This window comes from Mesoplodon densirostris, chromosome 14 (genome assembly GCF_025265405.1).
Source record: "Mesoplodon densirostris isolate mMesDen1 chromosome 14, mMesDen1 primary haplotype, whole genome shotgun sequence".
NCBI lineage: Eukaryota > Metazoa > Chordata > Mammalia > Artiodactyla > Ziphiidae > Mesoplodon > Mesoplodon densirostris.
Genome location: NC_082674.1, coordinates 84821159 through 84844604, shown reverse-complemented (window position 1 = coordinate 84844604; position 23446 = coordinate 84821159). Strand labels below are relative to the sequence as shown.

Sequence of the window (23446 nt, the reverse complement as noted above, 5' to 3'; positions counted from 1 at the left end):
GCTAAGGAGATAGAAGTCACGGTATTTTTGTTGTAAAGTATTTTTTATTAAAAAATCATTTCCTCCAATGGAGAAAAAATTGACTGAATAGCATTAATTGAAAAGTTGGTTACTGAGACATTGATACAAAATATCAATTTTGTCAAATATACCCTTTTTGGACAGCAGGGTCTACCTTAATTATTTTTTTCTAAACCTCTTGACTCCCTTCACCTATTTCTCCCACCCCCACCCCTCACTTCCAGAAACCACTAATTTATTCTCTCTATCTATGAGTTTAGTACTTTATAACCTAATCATGGAGGTGATACTCCATCTCCTTTGCCATATTTTATTCATTAGGAGCTAATCACTGTGGCTAGCCCACATTCAAAGGGAGAGACTACCCAAGTGCATGAAAATCAGGGAGTGGGGATCACTGAGAGACATTTCAGAAGCTCTCTATCACAGGGAGTAATGTTATGAGAGTTTGAAGATCAAAAAAGGTTGCAAAATTCTAGGGTTAGAGCACGTTTTCCACAGGACCTTTTAGTCTTGAGCATGTTAATTTGCATCATGAATCTCCAAGTGGGAAGGGAAGGGGAAAGGGAATATGGTCGGAGTGATTCTCAATCCTGTCTGTCCACTGAATCCTTTTTGTTAAAGAGTGACATATCAAACTGTCATTCCTCAGAACGTTTGGAGAACTGCTGCCCCACAACTTCACTTGACACAGGATGTTACCGAGGACTGGAGAGTTGCCTGGCCATTGGCGGCAGAACACGGGGTCACTGCAGGTCTCTGAAGCCCCAAGGCTCTTCCCACCTTATTAAATTGCCGCAGGTTTATTTAAAGCCATCACTGTGATGACTTCTGTTGGTTCATCTTCTGCATCAGCTGCTGGGACCATAAGCTCGTATAAGTGAAACATACTGTATGACTTGATGTTGAGCCCATTTACAGGAGCTGTTGTGAGCCAGCCATCATGTATATCAGCCCCAGCTGGTGCTCTCCCCTCAGTCTCTGTGGATGGCAGAAGCCAGGCTGCAGCTGATTCTGCCACTTTTATCCCTAGCCCCCCACCCCCGTCCTTGTAGGAGTTGAATAGTCACCAGTACAGTCAGTCCGCTACATATGAACAAGTTCCGTTCCAAGAGCACGTTTGTAAATCCAGTTTGTTCGTAAGTCCAACAAAGTTAGCCTAGGTACACAACTAACATAATCAGCTATATAGTACTGTACTATAATAGGTTTATAATACTTTCACACCAGTAATACATAAAAAACAAACACAAAAAATAAAGGAAACATTTTTTTAGCTTATAGTACAGTACCTTGGAAAGTACACTAGTACAGTACAACAGCTGGCATACAGGGGCACGTTCCCATCTTTGAAAGTTTGCTAATTGAAAGTTCGTATGTAGGGGACTTGTTGTACCCACTTTACTCTAGAATGAAAGATGTAGACCCTTCGCACTTCACTTAGACTGTCAACTGCTGCTGGAAACATCTTGACTCAACGTTTTTACTTTTTGTCCATGTCCCTCCCTTAAACCTGCATCTTATGCTGTGTTGCAACAGTTCACGTACAGAAGAATTACATTACCATTTAATTTCTTGTCTGGACCTTTAATAGCCTGTGTACTCTGTTCTTCTCAGAGACCTGGACATCATGTGTGTCCGCAGATCCCTCTCCAGTGCTGTAGAATGCTGTGTTTCAGTGCATCTTTCTAAACGGGTTCTGGTGATTCGGCTGAGTGGAATGTCATGGGGGTGGGGGTAGGGCATAAGCATAGTTATTGTTGGGTTAGAGTTACATGTCTGAACACATTAAGTATGTTCTTTTGTATTTCGGCCTGAAAATTATTCACTTTCTCATTTTCTGCCACTTGTGAAATGTATTTTGCATGTTCCTGAAGGTGGGGACGGAGGGGGTAGGAGGGAATATTTAGACATTTCATAAGTTTTGTTGCTTGGCCTGCTTCTTTGTAGTCCTTGTAATTCACAGTATAATTAGGTTAAATCTTGTTTTGTGTAAATGTGTGTGTGCATATGTGTGTGTGTTTTGTCTATCCAACATGTCTCTCTTTCTGTCCTCCTCATGGCTCCTGCAACTCCTCAACATGACATAGTGTGAGTGCGGGTCTTAAAAGTCACCAGAAATCTAGAAAAGAATGGTTCTGGGTGGAATACTGCTTTAGGACCAATCTTTGGATGGTTGATGCATCTAGAACTTTAGCTAGATATGGTATTAGAAACTGTAGTGAATTATGGTGCTTGCTCCTGATGCTTTTGAAAATTCATGATTCAAATAAGGAATTTATTATTTAAAGGTGAGCAGATGTTTCCAGGTGCTCAGATTGATTCATGGCCCATTTAACAATTGGTATTGTAGTCCACATATTTCTATGTATATATGTGTGTGTGTGTGTGTGTATATATATATATATATATATATATATATACACACACACACACACACATATATCAAATGGCTGAATACATTAGAGAAAGAGAAAGTTATAATAAAAATGCCAGATCACTGACAGCAAACAGTATGCCTGGAACTTCAGCATTATCAGAATGTTGATAGCATTACATCTGTTGTGTCTGAAAAGTGCCAGGATATGGTGTTAATTTATAATGTAGGAGGAGGAGGTGAAGAAAGATAAGGGAATGAAAAATAGTACACAGTAGGAGATAGTCGACTAAATAGTAATTTGTTAAGTTTTATTCACACCATATAACAAAGTGCTGTCACAGACTTCTGGTTTGGTTTATAAATCAGCTATATATGTTGCTCATCTATACTTCATGTGGACTTCTTTAAATAAGGCCTTTCCCTTTTGTCTTACACAAAACACTTTTGTGTTTCTAAGTGTTATGTGGTCTGGTCCAAGGATCTGAGTGAAGTAGTGGAATAAAAGAAGGGTTCTGGTTACCAATGATCCTTTCAAGGCAAAGGGCAGGACACCAGGCAGAAAAGTACAGGGAAAGAGAGCATTGTAAAGGAAGAACAGAGAGAAAGAGGCAGATGGTAGGGAATGGTAGAGAAAATGATTCTTACAGTTATCACAGATGCGTCTCAGTTTTTAAAACCTTAAATGCCTACATTTTTGAGAAGTTTAAACATTCAAATTAAAAAAAGCCTTTTATTTTTCCTTTGTTTTCATCCCTTTTCCCCAACTTCCGACCCTACTACCAATATATTTTTCTTTCTCCCCTAAATTTTTTTGACAGTTTAGAGTGTATGATTAAGACCACTAGATTAGACAGAGTATGCTGTCAAGACAAAAAACAACAAAAGTTTGCAGGATGTCTAAATGTAGCCATAAGGACAGAGAGAGTTTGTACCTGCCTATGTGGAATACTTTAAAAATCCTGAGAAGGGCCCCTGTTCCTGCCCTAATCTTCCTCTGTCATTAGGTATTCTTTGAAAAAAAAAATTTTGGAAGTTCATCTCTTACCCCAAGGCTTTGATCCATGATAAAATGAAATTGCATAGTTGAAGCTGGTAACAGTCACTCATATGCTTATAATCTAGTGGGAATATTTTAGGTCCTTTTCTGAGTCTGAATATGTTGATGTGGAAATCCTTGCAAGGGAGAAAAGTTGCAAAATAAGAAGTGAGTAAAGAAAACACCTCTGCTAACTCCCTGACCATGTTCTAAGACCCTGAACACTTTCCCTAGTTGCTTTCAGCGAGCAGTTCTGTATTAGTTTTCTATTGCTGCTGTAACAAATTACCACAAATGTAGTGACTTCAAACAACACAAATTTATTATCATACATTTCTGGAGGTCAGAAGTCCAAAGTGAGTCTTAAAGGGCTAAAATAAAGGTGTTGATAGGGCTGCATTCCTTCTGGAGTCTCCAATTTTTGGAGAATTTGGAGAATTCTGGAGAATCCAGTTTTTTGCCTTTTCCAGCTTCATGAGAACATCCACATTCCTTGGCTCATGGCCCCTTTCTCCATCTTCAAAGCCAGCAAAAGGGGGCCAAATCCTTCTCACTCTGCCATCTGTTTTATTCTCTGCAGCTGGGAAAGATACTTTGCTTTTAAGGACTCATGCGATTTAGGTTGAGCCCACCTAGATAGTTCAGGAAATGTCCTAATCTTATGACCTTTAATTTAATCACATTTGTAAGTCCTTTTTGCCACGTAAGATGTAACATATTCACAAATCTGAGTCAAATCGTTGATTCCTTCCTGATGCTTATAAAATCTTGTTATCCCACCCTTCCACCTTTCACAAGACCCTTAGATTTTCCACAGCAATCGTCAAGGCTTGCCCTCCAGGGGGCAGTAGAATGTTAGAGTCCCAAGACATTCAGCCCCAAATTGTCCCTGTCTCCTTTTCATCAAGAAGCAATCTGGGTGGGACACAGAGAAGGAAAATAAATTAGCAAAGATGATGCAAACCTAGATCTACAGACTCCCAGGCCCATGCCTGGGCCCACGTGGTGTAGTTCTGCCACACAGTGCCAAACTGGAGGTGACACAACACAGACCTCAACCATTAAATACATCTTCACTCGTAGGCAAATTTTCCAGATAGAAGTGTAATGTCAAATAGCCAGGGAGCATTTGTACCGCAAGAGCTAAATAAGAAGGCTTTTTCTTTTTAAAATTAATCCTTAATTAATCAGAAGATGTTGTAATAGGAATACGCCTTCATGCAAAGCATATAATTAAGACTTTGAGGTCAGAGGAATCATGAATGAGGAAATCCATGGGAAAAATCTCATGACTAATGCTTTTAAGGTCTGGCCATAGAGATTCAGTTGTCCCATACCTCGTTAGTTTAACTGGTGAAGTCAGTGACAAAAGGTAAAATCCAGGGTACCATGGATTTGGGCCTAAGTACAGCCTCATGGAAATCACTGTACCTGATTATCTTGTGAAATCTCTTTCTCTAGAATGCTGTCTTTTATGGTCCCTTAATTTCCAAATTATAAGAACTACTTTTTTTTTTTTTTTTTTTTTTTTTTGTGGTACTTGGACCTCTCACTGTTGTGGCCTCTCCCGTTGTGGAGCACAGGCTCCGGATGTGCAGGCTCAGCAGCCATGGCTCATGGGTCCAGCTGCTCCATGGCATGTGGGTTCTTCCCGGACCAGGGCATGAACCCGTGTCCCCTGCATCGGCAGGTGGACTCTCAACCACTGTGCCACCAGGGAAGCCCTATAAGAACTACTTTTGCAGCAGTCATGTGCATCTCTGAGAAATCTGGTTCTTCAGTTGTTGTCATTGATTGTTCTTTCCTATATTCACTGACCAGGGAGGAGACAGGAAAATAAACAACCCATTTTCATGACCTGAAATACAAGTTGTTCCAACCCATTTAATAAGGGCTACAAAAGTTTCGGTATATTGATTGCTAAACTTTAAATGCACAGTGGCCTCAAAACTTTTCTCTAGTGAAACAATGTTTTTCATAGTCAGAGTTTACACCATTCAAAATGTTAAATCAGATAGTGTTTTCCTAGATGGCCAAGGCAGGCCAGGAGCACTATTATGCTTAAAGGGTAGAGACAAAGTTATAAAAGAGAAAGCTAGTAGATAGGCAACTAGTTTAGGAAAAAATAAGATTGATAAGGTTTTACTGACATTTCATATCAAGATTCCAACAAATCCCAGCATCACTTAGATTTTCTCTGCCTTATTGGCTAAATTTCTGGATTCAGTAGCTGTCATTCCACCAACAAGCATTTATTCAGTACTTACTATGTGCCAGAAATTGTGCTAAGGACAGGCGAGTATGGTCCTTGCAAGACCTATTAATGGACTGAATTCCTTTTGAAAAAGGAAGTGAGTCGCACATCAACCCATTCAGTTGCCCTTCCTCGACCCTCCTTCACCTTTTCCTTCACTCCTCATTGGTTTCAAATAGGAAAACAACTAATACTAGTATATTCTCAGCCTCAGACACATTCTCTTGATTCATCTTAGAGTTGAGACTGGGACACTAAGAACTATTTGAAGAATCTTAGAAATATCAAGAGTAACAAAAATGTTCTTTTAGAACAAAAAATGTCTTACTAAATACCTCTCTTTTTGGGAGGAATGTATTTCGCCATTCCAATGTACAGTATGGTGACTAGATGACACTCCGATTAGTGTATTTCAACCACAAACAATACCTTGTTTATTTTCTTGACAACAACTCGGAGTTTAGAGTGTAGTTAAATATAACCAGACATGGACATCTTTTACAGGGCTAGGCATGAAGTCGTGGCACAAGGAAAACATGATTAATTGGCTAGTCAGGACCCCATCTAGAAAGTAGAACTATTCAGAGCATTAGGACCCAGTGAAAGTCTCTACCATAATTCAGCCTGGTTAATGAATCTTCCCTAAATTTATACATTGAAAATATTGATTTCTCATCCTCAGAAGAAATTTCTATTTCCAGCAATTGTGAATATTTGTGGAATCATGGAATTTTAAAAGCTATCTTGGAGCTAACCTGATCTGTCTCATTTTCACACAGATGAGGAGGTTTCCTCATTTTACAGATAAGTATCAGAAATTTTAAACATCTATCAAAGGTCATATGACTAAATACGGATGAGATTGGAGTTAAAAACTAGGAGTCCTTTCTTCAAGGCGGTTTTCACTGTAGCACAAGGCTTACATTAACCAAAGCCACCTTATTATCCTCTGCAAAGGAGACCCTGTTGCCAAATGATCATCATGATTTAACTTTTTTCTGTTTTTCTTTCTTCTTCTTGTCTCCCTTTTGCTATTTACTTATTTCTCTTCTGTTTCATTAATGAGAAGAGTAGACAGGAATTTAAAATTGGCTTATATATAGAACTTTTCTAAGAGTCCATCTCTTACTTGTTACTCTCAGAGAAAATAAGTGGACTGCCACAGTACTAGTAAGTATAAGAGACAGAATTCAAACATAGATTTTCTGTTTCCAAATTTTAGGCCAACATCTTTCCCACTGGATAGTGCTGCCTTCTTGCTCTGTGTTCTTAGGAAAATCACTTGGCTTTTCTGGGCTTTGAGCTTCCTCATTAATCAAATGGTGGAGTTGAGTTCTTATCATTTGTAAGATTTCTTATAGCTCTGGGGACTGGAAAAGGTCATTTTCTCTTTCCTCCCACACCCCCAACTGCTTTGGCATTTGCTTGTCCCCTAGCCAGCTCTTGATCATTAAAAACGTAGGTGGGACTCAAAGTAATGTCTGGCCAAGAGGACAAGATCTGAATGTTTTCATTCTGACCTCTAAGTCAGTCTGCACATCTTGCCTGTAGAATAAAATCCAAGAGGGGGACAGAGGGAGGGACCAGAGACTTTAATTATATTTTTAATTATATTTTTAAACAATGGATTTCCATTAAAATTGTATCTTTCTACACCTCTGGAAAATTACACTGTAGATGAGGTAAATGCAGCCTCGCATTTAAATTAAGGTTATCTTTAGGCTGGTAATCTCATTTACTGTTTAGCAATTTTAATTCAAGTCAAGGCAGTGTAATTAGTGTCCTCAGCCAATTGCCATTCGTCACTGCTTTGTAGCTGTATTTACTGCTGTTAAGACAAGACTACTCCTGTGGAAAGTATGTCAACATACTAAATTATTTAAGGTGGCATACATCAACAGATACTCCCTGTGCATCCTGATGCTTCACATTACTAGGCCTTACATCATCACTCCCAGGGAGGATCGGTGCCTTGCATGGCCAAACTGGAATGTCACTATTTTTATACAAAGATAAATTAACTGGAGATTTTTTTCTATAGCAAATATACCAGGTGTAGCAGTGCTTAAAATATTTTTAATTGGAGACAAGTTTAGCATAATTTTAAAATCATATTTTATGTGTCATATTTTAAATGACAGATTTATTTTTTACAGTCAAGTATACAGGTCATGGTGGTGAGGGGTGATGGGTGGGTGGGTGCCTGCATGGCTGTATATGTTTATATTATAGCTTAAAACCAAGTGGATATCTGCAGGTAGTAAAAAAAAGATAAGGAAATTCATGAGTTGAGGTTCTATTTATACTATTGAGATGACAGGTAACCTTTTGTTTATTTGAGGAAAACTTTTGTGCATTAATATAAGTACTTTTTATTAATATTAATTATGGAGATTAATAATAATATAATTGATGCATCAGTTTAATATGTATGCTTTGTATATATATGTGTGTATGTGTGTATATGTATTATTTAATTTCAGATTCCTGCTGTGAAGAGTGATCTATATTTAAAATCAAATATAATTCAAACCAAGTTTCTCTTTTCTAGTACCTACTAATGGCTTTAGTGAAGAAAATCTATATTTTATGTTGCTTTTTGTGTTTTAGTTCCTTGAGGACAGGGGCTTTATCAATTTGTATTCCTCGTGACAATTAGTGGGCTTACTTGCAGACTCTTGGTATATGTTTATTGAACTCAGTTATGTAAAGGAACAGTTGACTGTTCTTGACAGTAGCTTTCTAATGTATGAATGTTCTCCTGGTTTTATAGTCCATTTATTGAATTCAGTATGTCTGCTTCTTTTTCTCCAGTCCAATAGGACTATAAGCATATTTACAGACAGACAGATCTGTTGCCTATTTGCAGAAAAGTATATATCACTTAGACCTTTCTTAGAGAAATGTTAGCATTGTAAATTTGACTTTCATGCCTTAGCGGGAAAAAAAAATCTAACAGCATAGAATATATTCATGTGAAATTTTGGTTTGTGAATCTTGATCTAACAATTTTGAAAAGTAAACTTAAAGATTCTATTTGGGCAAAGATAGAACTTGTTGATTCTAACAACTCAAGTCAAAAATTACAGTCATAGTCCTTCTGATTGGGCATCAATGACTTCTAGAGATAATCAGGTATAAGGGCCCATCTAAGCCCATAGTGGGAAAACCAAACATCTCTTCCTGGTATCACAATAGGATTTAGAAAATAAAAAAATGCAAAGCAGATAAAGGAAATGTTCTTTGCTTTCAAAAACAAACAAGCAAAGAAGGGAGCCTAAGTATTTTTCTTTTCCCTCCATGGAATGACATGAAAGGCATAGCTCATTATTTTGCCAGCTGATTATAAGTAGCATTGTGTTGGGAATAAGCCACCTTGAAACTGCATAGAAGACAAGGTCCAGACATTTTAATACCCAGAGCCCTCTACAGTCTTGAGAAATTGGATTTACATCATTATGAAACAATGAATAAAAGATCACCATTCTATTGAATATTAATCAACATGTTATTTTTGTGTGTGTGTGCCAGGGTTCTGAAATTGTATCTTTGTTCATGTCCTTCTTTATATTTTACCTGATCTTGTATCCTTTTTTGTAAAATGTGTGTAATTATAAATTTTCCTAACTGGGAGAGTGTTAGAAACATATATCTAGATTAAATTAATAAAGAATAGTATGTGCCTTTGTGTCTACCTTGGGTTAGCTGGGTCCTCTGTCTTCCTAAAATTGTGTTTCATAGCTGTCACTTGCTGGTTCAGTGCTTCCTGGTGTCTGAAACCAATCCTATTCCTAGTTATAGGTATTAAATTAATTCCAAGCCATCATTTCAGACAAGTCAGCCTAGGGTAAGCCATAGTATTTCCTGTGAATGTGTGCCCCACTCCCCTGACTTAAAGACTATGCCCCACCTTACATCTGATCCCAGGAACTTGCACTTTAAAACTAAGTCCCTATTTTGACCTCTTTGCACCACCACAGATTTAGAAGAAAACACTCTCGTGCACACTAACACGGCTGTGGCACTCCTGCCCATTTCCCAACAACCCCAATGTCTACCGTCTCTTACTTTATTTCCTGACTTTGAAAAGTTTCATCCAGCTGCTAGAATAGCCAGTGATCACTCCTTGCTGAACTCAGAAGCCATCTGCCACCACCTCAGTCACCATTCTCTCTCTCTGACCTATGCAATCATCTCTCCTTTCTCTTTTGTCATCTACCACAATACCTTCTCCAGCTTCCGGAAAGAGTGCTTAAAACAGGAAATTAGATCATGTGCCTTCTCTGCTCAAGACCACTCCAGTGGCTTCCCAGTGTCTTGAACAGTTCTTTAATATGATCTTGAAAGCCATACATAATCTTGCCTGTAACTTATTCTCCTAGGTCATGCTCTCTCTTACTCCCTGACTGCTTTCAATCCTCACACTCATTGGTCTTTTTCTTGCTGTCTTTCTTTGTATGCACAATTTTCCATCTTTGAAGAACTCTTCCTTCTAAGTTCTTACAGTTAATGCCTACTCAACTTTCAGGTCTCTGTTAATGCATTATTTCCTCGGTACACAGTTATTTTCTCTCTGAGGTTTCTATTCAAAGCACGTAGCACAACCTGTAATTAATCATTTATATGTGTGTTTCTTACTTAATGGCTGCTTAGTTTATAGAATGTGTGAAGTCAGGGTCTTTGTTCACTACCAGAAAACCCAAATCTTAGCAAATTGCCTTACTTGTAGAGTAGATTAGTGTGTAGACTTCATGTCTAAATGATTAAATGAATAGGTTATTTGTTTGGATCATAATATATTAACTCATTTCCTCTCCTAATAATTTGTTGCAATCAGTCTTATGGACCAAAAAAATCCACATGCATTACCCTAAATGCTGACAGTCCCAACAAAACTAGTTAAATGAAGCCAGAATTCTCCTCCAAGTCTGTTTTTCTCCATAGCACATGCTCTTTTCACCATAACTGGCCACCCCTTAGAAAATTCATCATTTACTGCCCAAACTTTGTTCTCTCAGTAGATGTTTGCTCTTGAGCCTTCACCAAGTACCTGCCTGACCCTTGATGTGTCCATCAGCCCTTCTGGGTCCAGTCTGTCCCACCTCTAGTCTCTCACTCATTTTTTTTAATTAATTTATTTTATTTGGGGCTGTGCTGGGTCTTCGTTGCTGTGAGTGGGCTTTCTCTAGTTACAGCAAGCGGGCTTCTCATTGCGGTGGCTTCTCTTGTTGTGGAGCATGGGCTCTAGGTGTGCAGGCTTCTGTAACTGTGTCTCACAGGCTCTAGAGCACAGGCTCTGTAGTTGTAGCACACGGGCTTAGTTGCTCCACGGCGTGTGGGATCTTCCGGGACAAGGCCTTGAACCTGTGTCCCCTGCATAGGCAAGTGGATTCTTAACCACTGCACTTCCCACCAGGGAAGCCCTAGTCTCTCACTCTGACATGGAATTATCTTATTGTAAAGAAAGTCTCAGTAATTGAATGAGAAGCCATTGTACATGCTTGATGTTTGTAGACTAGGGATGTACCACCATTTTGTTTAGTCAGGCAGAGCCTGGGGCTCTCCTATTCTGGTTGTCACTATTACCTAATTATACCTATAATGTGAATGGGCTCATGGCTGTCCCACCCTTACATGCATCCCACCTGGTGAATAATTATGACTGTGATGGTAGTCACTCTGCAGTACCAGCAGGTTTCCCACTATGAGAAAACATTTAGGAAGTGTGATATTTTATACTACACAGTTTGGGATTTTGAATAATAATTGCTCTGCCCTCTGATTACCACTCATGCACATAGATAAAGCTGTGTAAAAACAACAAGCTAATGAAAATGTTGCTGGGGTGAGCCCATGATATAATCACCATTATTAAAATTCAAGCGTGATACCAGAGCATCTACAACTCCTCAGGAAGTGAGCTCGCCAGTTACATCATGTCTGTGTTCTGGTTGTACCCTTCCTTGAGGTATTTGCTCTTTCAGATTTACAGGAACATGGGGACTTCAGAAAATGTATTGCTTTCAAATTGATTAAATTCTGGATGATAACATCCATGAGGAGGGGGAAGAAATTAGTAACAATGAGCCTAAATTAGTGAAAGGAGTGAAAGCTGACCTCTGGTAAAATATAAATCACTACTATCTAGAGACTATGTCTTTGTTGGCTAGATCTAACTTATGCTTAATTAGCCATAATGTTCACCTCTTTTCATTTTATGAGATTTCCACTTAATCTGATTTTTTTTTAAATTGCATTTTTCAATTTTCAATGAGTGAGACTGTCTTTTACTAATCAAATTAGAATCAAATTTTCAATTGAAGTGTTCACAAGACAGAGCAGTATATTCTCTCCTGAAGTTGAAATATGAAACGTCTTTCATTGCTGAATTCACTAATTTTATGACCCTGTCCCAAAGTGCTTGGAAGAGGATTTATGTTGACTATATCCATGAGGCTTATTGCTCATGATGTCATTGCTCATTATTGTGTTTACTGATTTATTTCTCATATGCCCAACATCAGATATTTTACTTCAATGAGTGACTCTGTCCCTTAGAACTACATAGTTCCCAAGAACAGTGCTAAATTCTTTAAGTTGGAAAAGTCAAGGCATGGCCGTCATGTTTTATCAACTGTCTGATCTAGCCATGTGGCTAGCAAGTTGAAGAGATGATCCTTGCATTTGCCAAGAGTTAGGACTAAGGGACTGTTAAGGGGCTTCATGATTGCTCCATTAAACATCCTTGTAAATGGGGCAATTTAACTGCCATTTCTACGATCATCTCTATCTGGAACATTTTAAGAAATGCAAATATTCCTGAGGGCAGTAACCTGTTAATAAGTCTGTGGTCATAAAGTTCTCAGATTAATGTAACAGTAGGAGCTGCTCCTGAGAAATGAGAGCAGAATGAGGAAATTGGCAGGTCATTTCAAAAGAGAAAGGCAAAGGAAAACATCTGAAGAATGAGATGCAACTTGTACCATCTCTCTGATCCATCCTAGTATCATGGGTTGGGTCTCTGTAATCTCAAATTGGAGATCTGTTTAGCCTTGGTCCTTTCTGGGACAGTGCACTGGTCAGGAGAATAAAAGGAGGTTGAATGTGGTAGATGTGGTCCCACTAGACAGGTCCATCAACAGAAGGAAAGGGGGCTGTTGACTCTTGACCTGCTTAGAAAAAGGATAACCAAAGTTGGACCAGGGAATAGGTGAGATCTGAGTGGGTCTCCTTCTTCTTGCTGTGAGCAGAAGGCAAAAATTTCCACCAAGTGCTCACCTGACCTCACTCTCAGGCACTAATTCAACATTAATTTTCCTTAGTGTTTCTGACTTCCCCTGCATATATCCAGAAAACTAAGCCCCTGTCCTGAGACAATTTGAATGTTTTAAGCAAAGTGCAAACCAATTTGCTATCACTGGCTACCTCTGTTTTGGGGGATAGACATGTTCCAGAAGAAAATTTAATCAGCACCACTCCCATTTTGACCATTGAGAATGAATGAAAAGGAATCAGCATTTACTGAGCAATCTGCCATGTGCCAGACAATGTACCACATACTTTATATACATTATCTTCCAGCAATCTCTCTCGCACTGCTATTCCCTTTCTACAGATGAGAAACAGAGAATCCAAACTGGCATATGATGAGTAATTCAAGTTTATGAGTCTCAGAAGGGGTGAAGCCTGAATGTGAATCCAAGTTATTTAATTCCTAAATCTGGGTCCCTCCCCATTATCATTATGCCATTCTGCATTGATATCCATAGTTCATGAAAAATCATCATACCTGACTGACTCCTCTTTGTATGAGAATAGTGTGTGTGTATAAACCTATGCATGGACATATTGAAATGAGTGATTGTTTTTACCAACCTTGGCTTTCCTCCCTGTACCTTCCCCAGAGTCCTCTTGGATGGGGCCATAATAACTGAAGACATAACAAAGATTATATTCCCAGAGAAGAAAAAGAAGGGAGGTATTTCTGTCCCAAACATATTCAGCCTTTGCATTTAAGAATATTTGGACATATTTTACCAGATCCGCAAGATTTCTTTTTCTAATCATAGAAAAGTGTTCAGCAAACATGCCGGATTCCCTAATATCCCAGCCGAGAAGACCAATCTCGTGGTTAATGTATATTCATTCTCTTCCTGAGATGTTTTTCAGGAGATGTTCTTGCCGAGTGGCTGTTATTTTTCTAATTGCCCAATTTTCTTTTCCCTTTTAAACACTAATTAAAGAATAAGCCTAGGACTGCCACCTTTTTGGATACAACGTTAATCTCCTGCCCTCTCTACATTTTAATGGGCCTAATTTATCCCTATTATCTACTCCTTTCACCATCCCAACTAAGCAAAGAAAATATTCTTATCCCTTTCACCCTTCTTATCACTCTACTGCTTTTTTGCATTTTATTTTCCCTACTACAAGTGATTCTGCATAGCGTTGTTTATGTTTACTTTTCATTACCAGCAGGGTATGCATATTACCATAATAGTCTCCTCTTTTCCTCCCTCCTTCCCTGCTTGATCTGTTCTCTATTGCTTCTGTCTTCCTAGCTCTAATCCTCTACATGCCTGTGAACAATTGATGTATTAATTAATCAACCAGAGGTAACTCAGCACCTACCCTGCTGACATTGAAACATGAATCCTGGTCTCCAGGAACTCACGGTCGGAAAGCAGACAGTTATAATAAGAATACAGTACAGGCAAGAGTCCAGACTAGAAGAAGGTGTTGTGGAAAGGCAGAGAAGAAGCTCTCATTCCAGCCTAAGGGACATGGAAAGCCTCCTGGAATGGCTGACATTTGGAATGATTGGCCATCCAATAGGTGAACAAATGGGTTGAATCCCATAGTTCATTTGCATTCATTGCAAACATGATAATCAGTGATATAAATAGAGTTTCAATTTTAAAAAGTTATAAGGTACTTTGAAATGCCCATATGAAAAATAGTGTATTAATTAAATAGAGCAAAGACCAGCTAATTAACCCAGCCATAAACTCTGGAGGAAAGAACTTTGTTTCTAAGTGACTTAAAAAAAAAATGCTGCCTGTAACCTACAAGCCTGGAGCTGATGGTATTGGTTTTTAAAAATTTTTTAAAGCCTCTCTCTTCAGAGCTTATAATGCTTAATTCTGATATTCTTGTCTTTCTGACATCTTGGAGTACTATAAGATTCAAAATAGCTGAACCTAAAGTGTTGAGAGATCTTTGAAGGAACATATTCTCACTGCAGGGAAAAGTGATCCCTAATACCTGAATAATGAAAAGGAAAACAAACAAACATAACTATTAAACAAATTAACAAACACTATGAAAACCCAGGGAATAAAAACAGCAGTAGATATTTGGCTATCTCAGCAACTGCCACTGCTGCCCCTGCGTGCTGCAGAGCACAGGAACTGGTGTGAATGGTGAAGGGCCAGTCAGCAGATAAAGGTTTATTTAGACTCAGGGAGCTTTATTTCAGAAAGTGAGGAAGTTGGATAACTCATGGTAGAAAAATTTCCATAAAAACTAGTATTTCATAACATAGTTCTCTTCTTAGCAGAAGTGAATTTCAATCAGCAACTGAGCACACCTGTTAAACACTCTACATCCCCATGGTTGATGGTGGATGTTCATGATTTTCTGTGTTTTTGTGTTAATTTACTGTCACTCTTGCAGTTTTCCAGAAAGACAAACCTTCATGATTGAGATCTTTCCAGATTTCTTAAGGCACTCCTCAAATAGAAGGTGGCCCTGATTGTTTTAAAAGGGAAAATATTGAATAGTTTCTTGTGTCAGCAGTATTTCCTTACCACTAAAGCTTTGTTTTGTTTTACTTTGTTTTGTTTTGGTAACCTTCTAGGAAAGGTGAAATGCCTGTTTAAAAATTCAAAGTTCTGCCATCTTGAATATGAAAAATAGCATGTACTAGGAGTTTTTATAATTGATTCAAGACAATGCATTTGAAACAAATGTATAAAGTGCTTTATATAGATCTTCAAGTGGCCTTTCACATTATAATGAAGTATATTTTGTTCATCTTTCTTGTCATGGTGATCCATTTCTTTTTCACAATTACCATAATAATCTGACTCATCATTGCATTTTTCCATAATTACGATCAGCATCCTCTTCTTAATAATATTGAAATCTATTATTTCTGCACTCACAGCTTTATAGGATGTAGACATGTAAGAACCTGAAGATCTCCTACCATGCCATTAGAGATGAAGGTATGAGTTCTTCATAGTAGAATGTGTATTCTTGGAAATGTATTGTGTTCTCAACCCTCATCTAAACATCATTATTGTATAGACCCCAAGGAATCTTTGATTCCCTGCAAAGTCCTATTGGGGAGAGATGTTCACACACTGTGATTTAGAACAATTTGAAGCATGTGCTAAACAGAACATGTTGCTATTGAACATGTAGGGAAGATCTTTGTATTTGTAAAGTGCCGTCACATCACAGTCAATGTTTTTTTTTTAATTAATCTTGATCAGTTTTGAAAGTTAAGTGTATGATAAGCTTCGTGGAGAGGCAACGAAAGTGTGCAGTTTTCACGGTGAAAAGGAGTACAGTGAAGGGTAGGGAGAAGCAAAGACTTGTTAAGTCCATGTTTTATCAGATGCATTACCTGGCTTTTGTACTCTTTCTGATTTTGGTTGTCATTCCTTCCCCCACATTTCCCACATTTTGAATGCTTTTAAAAGTCTAATACATTTACTTGATATGATTTTTGCCTGAAAACATTAGATTTAATACACCATTTTGTTTTTTATTAATCACTAAATGTTTACTTGGGCCTGATAGATTAGTTCTAAATGCAGAGCTCCTTCTATCTTTGCCATCTGATACAGAAGCTGGCCTGAGGAAAGGGTGGGTCTTCCTCAAGTGTTTTGCTTGTACTGATTGACAGACAATTAGAAAAGGCAGTGTGGGCATCTGAAGGCTTCTGTGTTCTAGGTTGGAGATTTGAATGTCTGATTCTTGCTTCATGATGTACATATCTGGCAAGGAGACTTTTGCCAAAGCACTTAACGTTTCTGAGGCTTAGTTTCATCACTTGTTTGTTTTTCTTTTCATCTTTATTGGAGTATAATTGCTTTACAATGGTGAATTAGTTTCTCCTGTATAACAAAGTGAATCAGCTATACATATACATATATCCCCATATGCCCTACCTCTTGCATCACCCTCCCACCCTCCCTATCTCACCCCTTTAGATGTTACAAAGCACCAAGTTGATCTCCCTGTGCGACACAACTGCTTCCCACTAGCTAGCTATTTTACATTTGGAAGTGTATATATGGCAATGCCACTCTCTCATTTTGTCCTAGTTTACCCTTCCCTTCCCCCTGTCCTCAAGTCCATTCTCTATATCTGAGTCTTTATTCCTACCCTGCACCTAGGTTCTTCAGAACCAATTTTTTTTTTATTCCGTATATGTATGTGTTAGCATAAGGTATTTGTTTTTCTCTTTCTGACTTACTTCACTCTGTGTGACAGACTCTAGGTCCATCCACCTCATTACAAATAACTCAATTTTGTTTCTTTTTATGGCTGAATAATATTCCACTGTATATATGTGCCGCATCTTCTTTATCCATTCATCTGTCAATGGACACTTAGGATGCTTCCATGTCCCGGTTATTCTAAATAGTGCTGCAATGAACACTGTGCTACATGACTCTTTTTGAATTATGGTTTTCTCAGGGTATATGGCCAGTAGTGGGATTACTGGGTCATATGGTAGTTCTAGTTTTAGTATTTTCAGGAACCTCCATACTGTTCTCCATAGTGGCTGTATCAATTTCCATTCCCACCAACAGTGCAAGAGGGTTCCCTTTTCTCCACACCCTCTCCAGCATTTATTGTTTGTAGACTTTTTGGTGATGACCATTCTGACCACTGTGAGGTGCTCCCTCATTGTAGGTTGATTTGCATTTCTCTAATGATCAGTGATGTTGAGCATCCTTTCATGTGTTTGTTGGCAATCTGTATATCTTCTTTGGAGAAATGTCTATGTAGGTCTTCAGCCCATTTTTGGATTGGGTTGTTTGTTTTTTTGATATTAAGCTGCATGAGCTGCTTCTATATTTTGGAGATTAATCCTTTGTCAGTTGCTTCATTTGCAAATATTTTCTCCCATTCTGAGGGTTGTCTTTTCATCTTGTTTATGGTTTCCTTTGCTGTGCAAAAGCTTTTAAATTTCATTAGGTCCCATTTGCTTATTTTTGTTTTTATTTCCGTTTCTCTAGGAGGTGGCTCACAAAGGATCTTGCTGTGATTTATGTCATAGAGTGTTCTGCCTATGTTTTCCTCTAAGAGTTTTATAGTGTCTGGCCTTACATTTAGGTCTTTAATCCATTTTGAGTTTATTTTTGTGTATAGTGTTAGGGAGTGTTCTAATTTCATTCTTTTACATGTAGCTGTGCAGTTTTCCCAGTGTCACTTATTGAAGAGGCTGTCTCTTCTCCACTGTATACTTTTGCCTCCTTTATCAAAGATAAGGTGACCATAGGTGTGTGGGTTTATGTCTGGGCTTTCTATCCTGTTCCATTGATCTATATTTCTGTTTTAGTGCCAGTACCATACTGTGTTGATTACTATAGCTTTGTAGTAAAGTTTAAAGTCAGAAAGCCTGATTCCTCCAGCACCGTTTTTCTTTCTCAAGATTGCTTTGGCTATTTGGGGTCTTTTGTGTTTCCATACAAATTGCGAGATTTTTGTTCTAGTTGTGTGAAAAATGCCATTGGCAGTTTGATAGGGATTGCATTGAATCTGAAGATTGCTTTGGGTAGTACAGTCATTTTCAAAATATTGATTCTTCCAATCCAAGAACATGGTATATCTCTCCATTTGTTTGTATCACCTTTAATTTCTTTCATCAGTGTCTTATAGTTTTGTGCATACAGGTCTTTTGTCTCCTTAGGTAGGTTTATTCCTAGGTATTTTATTCTTTTTGTTGCAGTGGTAAATAGGAATGTTTGTTTAATTTCTCTTTCAGATTTTTCATCATTAGTGTATAGGAATGCCAGAGATTTCTGTGCATTAATTTTGTATCCTGTTACATTACCAAATTCATTGATTAGCTCTAATAGTTTTCTGGTAGCATCTTTAGGATTCTCTATGTATAGTATCATTTCATCTGCAAACAGTGACAGTTTCACTTGTTCTTTTCCATTTGGATTCCTTTTATTTCTATTTCTTCTCTGATTGCTATGGCTAAAACTTCCAAAACTATGTTGATTAATAATGCTGAGAATGGGCAACCTTGTCTTCTTCCTGATAGTAGTGGAAATGGTTTCAGTTTTTCATCATTGAGAACAATGTTGGCTGAGGGCTTATCATATATGGTCTTTATTATGTTGAGGTAATTCCCTCTATGCCTATTTTCTAGAGGGGTTTTTATCATAAGTCAGTTGAAATTTGACAAAAGCTTTTTCTGCATCTACTGAGATTATCATATGCTTTTTATCCTTTGGTTTGTTAATATGGTGTATCACACTGATCAATTTGTTTATATTGAAGAATGCTTGCATTCCTGGGATAAACCCCACTTGATCATGGTGTATGATCTTTTTAATGTGCTGTTGGATTCTGTTTGCTAGTATTTTGTTGAAGATTTTTGCATCTATGTTCATCAGTGATATTGGTCTGTAGTTTTCTTTTTTTGTGACTTTTTTGTCTGGTTTTCATATCAGGGTGATGGTGGCCTCGTAGAATGAGTTTGGGAGTGTTCCTCCCTCTGCTATATTTTGGAAGAGTTTGAGAAAGATAGGTGTTAGCTCTTCTCTAAATGTTTGATAGAATTCGACTGTGAAGCCATCTGCTCCTGGGCTTTTGTTTGTTGTAAGATTTTTAATCACAGTTTCAATTTCAGTGCTTGTGATTGGTCTGTTTCTATTTTCTATTTCTTCCTGGTTCAGTCTCAGAACGTTGTGCTTTTCTAAGAATTTGTCCATTTTTCCAGGTTGTCCATTTTACTGGCACATAGTTGCTTGTAGTAATCTTTCTTGATCCTTTATATTTCTGCAGTGTCAGTTGTTACTTCTCCTTTTTCATTTCTAATTCTATTGATTTGAGTCTTCTCCGTTTTTTTCTTGATGAGTTTGGCTAATAGTTTATTTTTTTTTTTAATCTTTTCCAGGAACCAGCTTTTAGTTTTATTGATCTTTGCTATCATTTCCTTCACTTCTTTTTCATTTATTTCTGATCTGATCTTTATGATTTCTTTCCTTCTGCTAACTTTGGGGTTTTTATGTTCTTCTTTCTCTAATTGCTTTAGGTGTAAGGGTAGGTTGTTTATTTGAGATTTTTCTTGTTTCTTAAGGTAGGGTTGTATATACTTCCCTCTTAGAAGGGAAGTTTTTACTGCATTCTATAGGTTTTGGGTCATCGTATTTTCGTTGTCATTTGTTTCTAGATATTTTTTGATTTCCTCTTTGATTTCTTCAGTGATTTCATAATTATTTAGTAGTGTATTGTTTAGCATCCATGTGTTTGTATTTTTTATAGTTTATTTCCTGTAATTGATATCTAGTCTCATGGCATTGTGGTTGGAAAAGATACTTGATACAATTTCACTTTTTTTCAATTTACCAGGCTTTATTTTTGACCCAAGATATGATTTATCCTGGAGAATGTTCCATGAGCTCTTGAGAAGAAAGTGTATTCTGTTGTTTTGGATGGAATGTCCTATAAATATCAATTAAGTCCATCTTGTTTAATGTATCATTTAAAGCTTGTGTTTCTTTCTTTATTTTCATTTTGGATGATCTGTCCATTGGTGAAAGTGGAGTGTTGAAGTCCCCTACTATGATTGTGTTACTGTCAGGCTCCCCTTTTATGGCTGTTAGCATTTGCCTTCTGTATTTAGGTGCTGCTATGTTGGGTGCATAAATATTTACAATTGTTATATCTTCTTCTTGGATTGATCCCTTGATCATTATGTAGTGTCCTTCTTTGTCTCTTTTAATAATCTTTATTTTAAAGTCTATTTTGACTGATATGAGAATTGCTACTCCAGCTTTCTTTTGATTTCCATTTGCATGGAATATCTTTGTCCATCCCCTCACTTTCAGTCTGTATGTGTCTCTAGGTCTGAAGTGGGTCTCTTGTAGACAGCATATATAAGGGTTTTGTTTTTGTATCCATTCAGCCAGTCTATGTCTTTTGGTTGGAGCATTTAATCCATTTAGGTTTAAGTTAATTATCGACATGTATGTTCCTATTACCTTTTTCTTAATTGTTTTGGGTTTGTTTTTGTAGGACTTTTCCTTTCCCTGTGTTTACTGCCTAGAGAAGTTCCTTTAGTGTTTGTTGTAAAGCTGGTTTGGTGGTGCTGAATTCTCTTAACTTTAGCTTGTCTGTAATGGTTTTAATTTCTCCATGAAATCTGAATGATATCCTAGCTGGCCAGAGTGATATTGGTTGTAGGTGTCCTCTGTTCATCACTTTAAATATGTCCTGCCACTCACTTCTGGCTTGCAGAGTCTGTGCTGAAAGATCAGCTGTTAACCTTATAGGAATTCCCTTGTATGTTATTTGTTGTTTTTCCCTTGCTGCCTTGAATATTTTTTTCTTTCTGTTTAATTTTTTATAGTTTGATTAATATGTATTTTGGTGTGTTTCTCCTTCAATGTATCATGTATGGGACTCTCTGTGCTTCCTGAACTTGATTAACCATTTCCTTTCCCATATTAGGGAAGTTTTCAACTATAATCTCTTCAAATATTTTCTCAGTCCCTTTCTTCTCTTCTTCTTCTGGGACCCCTATACTTCGAATATTGGTGCATTTAATGTTGTCCCAGAGGTCTCTGAGACTGTCCTCAATTCTTTTCATTCTTTTTTCTTTATTCTGCTCTGCAGTGTTTATTTCCACTATTTTTATCTTCCAGGTCACTTAACCATTCTTCTGCCTCAGTTATTCTGCTATTGATTCCTTCTAGAGAATTTTAAATTTCATTTATTGTGTTGTTCATCATTGTTTGTTTTCTCTTTAGTTCTTCTAGGTCATTGTTAAACATTTCTTGTATTTTCTCCATGCTATTTCCAAGATTTGGGATCATTATCCTGAATTATTTTTCAGGTAGACTGCCTATTTCTTCTTCATTTGTTTGGACTGTTGGGTTTTTACTTTGCTCCTTCATCTGTTGTGTATTTCTCTATCTTCTCATTTTGCTTATGTTACTGTGTTTGGGGTCTCCATTTCACAGGCTGCAGGTTTTTAGTTCCTGTTGTTTTTGATGTCTGATCCCAGTTGGTAAAATTGGTTCAGTGGGTTGTGTAGGCTTCCTGTTGGAGCGGACTGGTGCCTGTGTTTTGGTGAATGAGGCTGGATCTTTTCTTTCTGGTGGGCAGGACCACATTCAGTGGTGTGTTTTGGGGTGCCCCTGAACTTTTTATGATTTTAGGCAACCTCTCTTCTAATGAGTGAAGTTGTGTTCCTCTCTTGCTAGTTGTTTGGCATGGGGTGTCCATCATTGGAGCTTGCTGGTCGTTGTGTGGAGCTGGGGCTTAGCTTTAAGATAGAGGTCTCTGGGAGAGCTCTTGCCAATTGTTATTATGTGGGGCCAGTAGATCTGTGGTGGATAAATATCCTGAACTCTGCTCTCCCACCTCAGAGGCTCAGGCCTGACACTGGCCAGAGCACCAAGACCCTGTCAGCCACAGAGCTCAGAATAAAAGGGAGAAAAAGAAGAAAGAAGAGAGAAGAAATAAAATAAAATAAAATAAAGTTATTAAAATACAAATTAAAATATATTATTAAAATAAAAGAAATTAAAAGTACTAAAAAAAAAGAGGAGAGCAACCAAACCAATAAACAAATCCACCAGTGATAAAAAGCGCTAAAATATTATATTCAGATAAATATAAAAATCAGAAATCAGTCCATTGCATACAGCAAACCCCTAGTCTATAGTTGCTCCCAAAGCCCACCATCTCAATTTGGGGATGAATTCGTTGTCTATTCAGGTATTCCACAGATGCAGGGTACATCAAGTTGGCTGTGAAAATTTAATCCGCTGCTCCTGAGGCTGCACGGAATTTCCCTTTCTCTTCTTTGTTTGCACAGCTCCTGGGTTCAGCTTTGGAATTGGCCCCGCCTCTGCATTAGGTTACCCTCTGGTGTCTGTTCTTCACCTGCACAGGAGGGGGTTAAAGGAGCAGCTGATTAGGGGGCTCTGGCTCACTCAGGCTTGGGGGAGGGATGGATACGGAATGAGAGGCAAGCCTGTGGCAGCAGAGGCCAGCATGACGTTGCAACAGCCTGAGGCATGCCGTGTGGTCTCCCAGGGAAGTTATCCCTGGATCACGGGGCCCTGGCAGTGGCAGGCTGCACGGGCTTTCGGGAGGGGAGGTGTGGAGAGTGACCTGTGCTTGTACACAGGATTCTTGGTGGCTGCAGAAGCAGCCTTAGTGTTTCATGCCTGTGTCTGAGGTCCGTGCTTATAGCCGTGGCTCACACCCGTCTCTGAAGTTTTTTTAGGCGGTGCTCTGAATCTCCTCTCCTCACACACCCAGAAACAGTGGTCTCTTGACTCTTAGGCAGTTCCAGACATTTTCCTGAACTCCCTCCTGGCTAGCTGTGGCACACTAGCCCCCTTCAGGCTGTGTTCATGGAGCCAACCCCAGTCCTCTCCCCAGGGTCTGAACTCTGAAGCTGAGCCTCAGCTTCCAGGCCCAACCACCCCAGGGGGTGAGCAGACAAGCATCTCAGGCTGGTGAGTGCTGGTTGGCACCAATCCTCTGT

General features: G+C 38.3%; 1 protein-coding gene across 5 annotated transcripts in view; it reads left to right on the top strand.

Moving 5' to 3' along the window:
* CTNNA2 (catenin alpha 2) overlaps positions 1-23446 on the top strand; it is a 1046049-nt gene that overhangs the window by 575069 nt on the left and 447534 nt on the right. The window lies entirely within an intron of this gene.